The 5,940-nt window shown below is 51.6% G+C and overlaps 1 long non-coding RNA gene across 1 annotated transcript in view; it reads left to right on the forward strand.

Moving 5' to 3' along the window:
- The first annotated feature begins 205 nt into the window (after window positions 1-205).
- LOC108301983 overlaps window positions 206-5,940 on the forward strand; it is a 9,379-nt gene continuing 3,644 nt past the window's right edge. The window contains exon 1 of the long non-coding RNA XR_001824146.1: window positions 206-347. This is a non-coding gene — a long non-coding RNA (uncharacterized LOC108301983). The remainder of the gene's footprint in view (window positions 348-5,940) is intronic.

Here is a 5,940-nt window from a genome sequence, read left to right on the forward strand (position 1 = left end):
GCAGCCAGGATTCTAGCCGCTTCGCTGCCTCTAGGTCCACCACACCCACTGCCTTCCTGACGAAGGAAGGCCTTGTGTGCACTGACTGAACACCTATCAGTCTATGGTACCCGTCATTATCAGAACCAGCAGACTGACCTCAGGTCAGCCCTTCCTATCTCGTAATGACACCTGTGCACCTCCATCCTTTTGAAAGGAGAGAGCCTAGTGAGCTGATTCCAAGGTCAGGAGAGTGGAAGTTAAAAGAGCCTAAAGGGGACACTTTCCTGCCATCAATCCCATGGCCGTGTGAGCAGAGCTTCCTGTCAGCCCGAGGTTTGACTGAAGTGGCTTTAAAGGTAACAGAGGTAACGTCTACCTGCTAATTTCTATTACATCACAAAAGTTCTGTGGTTTGTGGTTGGTAAATTTAGATACTGGAATATTGAACTCCCAGGAAAGGAATATATAGAGGGAATTGTGAAGAGACGGAAAAGGAGTCTCCAGTGGGTATTTTAACTTTTGGTTTTGTTTTGTTTTTGAGATGTCTCGCTCTGTCTCCCAGGCTAGAGTATGGTGGCACAATGTCAGCTCACTGCAACCTCCACCCTCCAGGTTCAAGCAAGTCTCGTGTCTCAGCCTCCCGAGCAGCTAGGATTACAGGCACCTGCCACCATGCCTGGCTAATTTTTTTTTTTTTTTTTAGTAGAAACAGGGTTTTGCCATGTTGGCCAGGCTGGTCTCAAACTCCTGGCCTCAAGTGATCCACCTGCCTCGGCCTCCCAAAGTGCCGGGATTACAGGCGTGAGCCACTGTGCCCAGGCATAACTTTTGGTTTCTAAGATGCTACAAGTGGTGGAGACAATGGTGAGTCAAGGGTGTTTTCACACATCCTTGAAAAGGTGAGATGAGTCCTTCTTCAGTTGGTTTCCCCAAGTGCCATTGGCTGGGGAAATTAACAATAGCCATTTGGTTGAGTGCAGTGGCTCACATCTGTAATCCTAGCACTTTGGGAGGCTTGAGGTCAGGAGTTTGACACCAGCTTGAGCAACATAGTGAGACCCTGTCTCTATAGAAAAAAAATTAAAATGAAATCAGTAGCCCTTCCCCTTCCCGTCTGTAGTCTGCTTTAATTTTTTTCATAGCCCTTTTCTCTAACCCATATTGCATTATATATGTATATATGTGTATAGATATATACCTATTTATTTACTTATTTTCTATCTCCTCACTCCCCTATAAGAATGTAAGTTCCACAAGAACAAGGACTGTGTCTCTTATTTGCCACAGTTTCCCAGGGGCTATAAACATAAGAAGGCTTCAGTAGAGACATGCTGAATGAATGAGTGAAGGAGTAGATGCACCCTGAAGGGTGGTTTAACCCTCTATAAATATCTTCCATGTCAGTTTCCCTGGGGAGTGGGTCCCCTGAGCCTGCACTCCCCTCTCAGCAGCAGCCAGAAGAGAGTCTCCTTGGGTTCTGCTCTCTGGGGTAGGGGAAACAGGCTGGTGCTTGTGATGAGCCTTCCGCTGGGATCTACCAAGCCCTGAGCAGAGGATGGAGCAGACACAATTCCCACCCCATCCCAAGGGAATCCCCATTCTTGCAAGTTTCCTGACAGGAATGGGGCAGGTCTGCAGCCAGTTGTAGAGACCAGGAAAACTCTGGAAAGGGCCACCTTCAGTGATTATAGGTCCTTCAGCTGCCCACCCAGCGTAAGCCCCTACAGCCCTGCTTCGTTCACCAGTTTTCAGAGCGACAGCTAAGCTGCACGTACACAGGAGGCAGATGCCAGCCCTGTTGTCTCTGTTCCCAGGCCCCAGGATGACAAGACATTTGGTGTGTTCAGATGAAAGGACTCTCTTTGCAAAGGGCAGGATTGCCAATCCCACTGAGCTCCCTGGAATGGGAAGCTGGACTCTCTGAACTCGTGATTACCACTGTTGTGGAGATTAAAGACTTCCTGTCGGAGAGAGCAGTCCTCCCGAGCCAAATAACACTAAGGGCTGGCCGGCGGCCATCTTGTGGGGCCTCCTTGGCAGCCAGAGCTGGAGGGACTTGGCTCTCTCATCGAGGGCTAACCTGCTTGAGGAAAAATCAAGGTGTCTGGGCCAAAAACAGTCCCTGAGGGAGTCCTGTGCTGAGGCCTGGGCGCTCTCTTGGCTTCCTCAGCCCCAGCCTGACCCACCTTGGCAAAAGCAGCTACCATGGCACATCCAGTGGGAGCAGGCCAAGGTCCCCATGCACTTGCCTCTCCCGAGGATTTCTGATGGGTGTGGCGAGGAGGAAGAAGGGCACGCTGGGGAAGCCAGCTCATGGGAGCCTCGGGGATGGGGGAAGGCCTCTGCTTCCTTATTTCCCCACCAAGGGCCTGAACCAGTCACACCCTGGGAGGCTGGTGCATGTGATGAGTCCCCACTGTTGAGACCTGGCAGAGGATGGAGGAGAGAGGGTTCCCCTCACACTGTGCCCCAACCTGGCTAAAGATCAAAAGCATCTGGAACTCTCAGTGAAAAGGCAGATCTCAGGCCAGGAGCAAGGGCCCACACCCTATAATCCCAACACTTTGGGAGGCAAGGCAGGAAGATCGCTTAAGATCAGGAGTTTGAGACCAGTCTAGGTGACAAAGTGAGACCTTATCGCTATAAAAAATTTAAAAATTAGCCAGGCATGGTGGTGTCTGTGGTCCTAGCTACACAAGAGGCTGAGGCAGGAGGATTGCTTGAGCCCAGATGCTGAGGCTGCAGTGAGCTGTGTTTGCACCATTGCACTCCAGCATGGGTGATGACAGAGGAAGACCCTGTCTCAAAAAAACAAACAACAACAACAAAAAATCAACCCTCAGGCCATACCCTGTGAGTTCTGGCTCACTCTATCTCAGGCAGGTTCTAAAAATCTATTTTTTAAAGAATATAATCCTGGTGCGCCAGCTCTGAGTGCCTGTGAACAGGGAAAGTAGGATGGGGCACGGTGAGGGTCAGCAAACAGGATTCTGGCCTCTGTTCTTTCATATGACTTCAGGAAAGTCACTTTGCTTCTCTGGGCCTCAATATCCTGATCAATGTGTTCCATCCTCAGAGTGTGCTCAAAGGGATGTGTCACCGTGCATGGCTGTGGTCCCAAAGAATGCTCTGATCTCTAGGCCACCCTTAGCTGGGAGGAGGACCCTTTAGGAGGCCCTGATAATAACAGTGACAGTCAGCATCACTGATGCACAGCCCGGCTCTGAGCCCAGTGCTTGATCTGCATTGTCTCATTTTGTCTTCACAAATAACCTTAGGAGGCCACACTTACCCATAGAACTTTCTGAAATAATGGAAATATTCTGTCCACACCGCCCAAAAACAGTGTAGCTAGCTATGTGTGGCTGTTGAGCATCTGAAATGTGGCTAGTGCAACTAAGAAAATGCATTTTAAATTTCATCTAATTTTACTTGAATTTCAAAGCTACACATGGCTGGGCACAGAGGCTCACATCTGTAATCCCAGCACTTTGGCAGGCAAAGGCAGGCAGATTACCTGAGGTCAGGAGTTCAAGACCAGCCTGGCCAATGTGGTAAAACCCTGTCTCTACTGAAAATACAAAAATTAGCCAGGCATGGTGACAGGCACCTGTAATCCCAGCTACTCGGGAGGCTGAGGCAGGAGAATCACTTGAACCCGGGAGGCGGAGGTTGCAGTGAGCTGAGATGATGCCATTGCTCTCCAGTCTGGGTGACAGGAGTGAAACTCCGGCTCATAAATAAATAAATAAATAAATAAATAAATAGCCACACATAGCCAGTGGCTACCATATTGACCAGCATGACTCCAAGATGTGATCTAGTATTATTTTCATATTAGGAACAAGAGAACAGGATTAGAGAGGTGAAATGATGTAGTAGAACTGGGATTTGAATCTGGATCTGAGGGACTCCAGGAGGTCTCCTCCTAATCACTGCAGAGTTCCACCAAGTCTGGAGGGCAGGACTCCAGTCCCAGCCCTGTGTCTGAGAAGTAGGTTGACACTTCTCTCAGTTGGGGGTACTGTCCAAGGTCCTTCTAGCTTGGATACCCCAGGCCAGTATATTTGGGGTGAGGCATGGGGAGAATAAGAGGGATGCAGTTGCCTGGTGTCTAGAGCCTCCCAGACACAGAGGCACCCATGTCTGCCCTCCAGGCTCCTCCTGCCACAGTTCTCACAAGTCACTGGTCTTCTCCATGTCCCAAATGTTAGATGCTTCTAAAGACGGGCTACTCCTCATAACACATCTACGATGTAAATAGTATCATAGTCATTGTACAGTTGCAGAAACTGAGCTTCAGAGCAATGAAGTAAATTGTCTAATTTCCCACAGCACAGTGAGTGGTAGAGCTGGACTTGAACTCTGATCTGTGTGATCCCAGAGAGTGAGCCCTTCACCTCTGCTCTGTGTGGTCAGAGGGTTGAGCTGAGGCCCCAGGAACCCACTCAGCTGAAAGTCTGCTTTGTTACCAAGACACACTCATCCCCACCAGGATCCTGTCACCCTTCCTGAACCCAAAAGGGATTCTGTTCTCCTGCCAAAGTCCTGGCTTCTGGACCCACCTAGGCCCATGAAGATTGGTGTACAGGAGCCTCTAGCTGGAAAACCAAAGAGGAGGAAGAAGCTGCTGGGGGTTCTGTGGGCCAGCCCTTCCCACCCCCAGAGCCCAGACATACCCCATGTGGGGCTGAGAGGAAGCAGAGGCCTCAGTGGCCAGGGCAGTGGGCTTGATTCCTGAGGGGGCCACACCGTGCTCTCTGCTTCAAGGCAACCCCTGCCCACAGACCAGTGTCCCTGTTGGAGCCCGACAGGGACTCAAAGTCCTGACAAAACTCAAAGGCTAATGTCTCCTGCATCTGGAGAGGCCAAAGCTGCCCTTGCCAGCCACACTGACACATGCACCATTCAGACTGGCGGCTTGGGGCCTAGGGTCAGTGCCACAGAGTCCCACAGGGTCACACAGGCAGTGATTGCATGGCGTGCTTGTGTGTACTTGCAGGCTCACGCACATTCATGGGATGGAAGTCAGAGGCAGGAGGCAAAGGCAGGAAGCCATCAGCCCTTTTAGCCACGAAGGATCCACTCTAGGCAATTGGAGAAAGAGCTCCAGAATCCTGGACCTGCCAGAAGCAATCTCTGCATCCCACCAACCACGGCTCTAGGAGAGCACCAGGATCAACTGCAAGGCAGGCTGGGGAACCTCCTTACACACTCACACTCACTGTCGGCAAGCCCACCCACACCCATCCACACTCACCAACACAGTCTCACCTCCCACACACTCCCGCACATAGGTCATGCACACACTGCAGACACCGATACGTGCGTTCACACATGCCCCATGCTCACACGTGTTTTCATGCATTCACACATACACACTCACACACACACACATTCACACCCCCCACACTGGCTCACACACATGGCACACATACACATTCACAGCCACTCACGCAGACTCAGCAAGAGGTCTGAGCCAGGGAGTGGCGCCGAGACAAGACCTTGTCCATTTATAGTTTCTTCTAGCGTGGAGAAAGTAGGGCTCTGCCCCCTCCCGTCCTCTGAGGTGTTCAAGACAAGGGATGTGGAGATACACCCAGGAGGGCTTCCCTGCCCCAGCAGTGAGGTGCCCAGCATTGGCGGGCTGGCCTGGGCTGCCCCCAGAAAGGTCTCATCAGCTGCCTTTCTCCCACTTTGTCAAGGATGCCCTGGGCCTGCACTGCTGTGCCTGCCCCTGGGGGCTCAGGCTGGACACCACCGCAGTGGCCCCTCTGGTCAGGGCGTGGAATGGCCAGGGAGGGAGAGGTGGTGCTGGGGAAGGGGAAACACGACTTCTCAGGAGCTTATGAAAAGCGCATAAGGCCGGGCGCAGTGGCTCAAGCCTGTAATCCCAGCACTTTGGGAGGCCGAGGCGGGTGGATCACGAGGTCAAGAGATCGAGACCATCCTGGTCAA

This window comes from Cebus imitator, unplaced genomic scaffold (assembly GCF_001604975.1).
Source record: "Cebus imitator isolate Cc_AM_T3 unplaced genomic scaffold, Cebus_imitator-1.0 Scaffold38, whole genome shotgun sequence".
NCBI lineage: Eukaryota > Metazoa > Chordata > Mammalia > Primates > Cebidae > Cebus > Cebus imitator.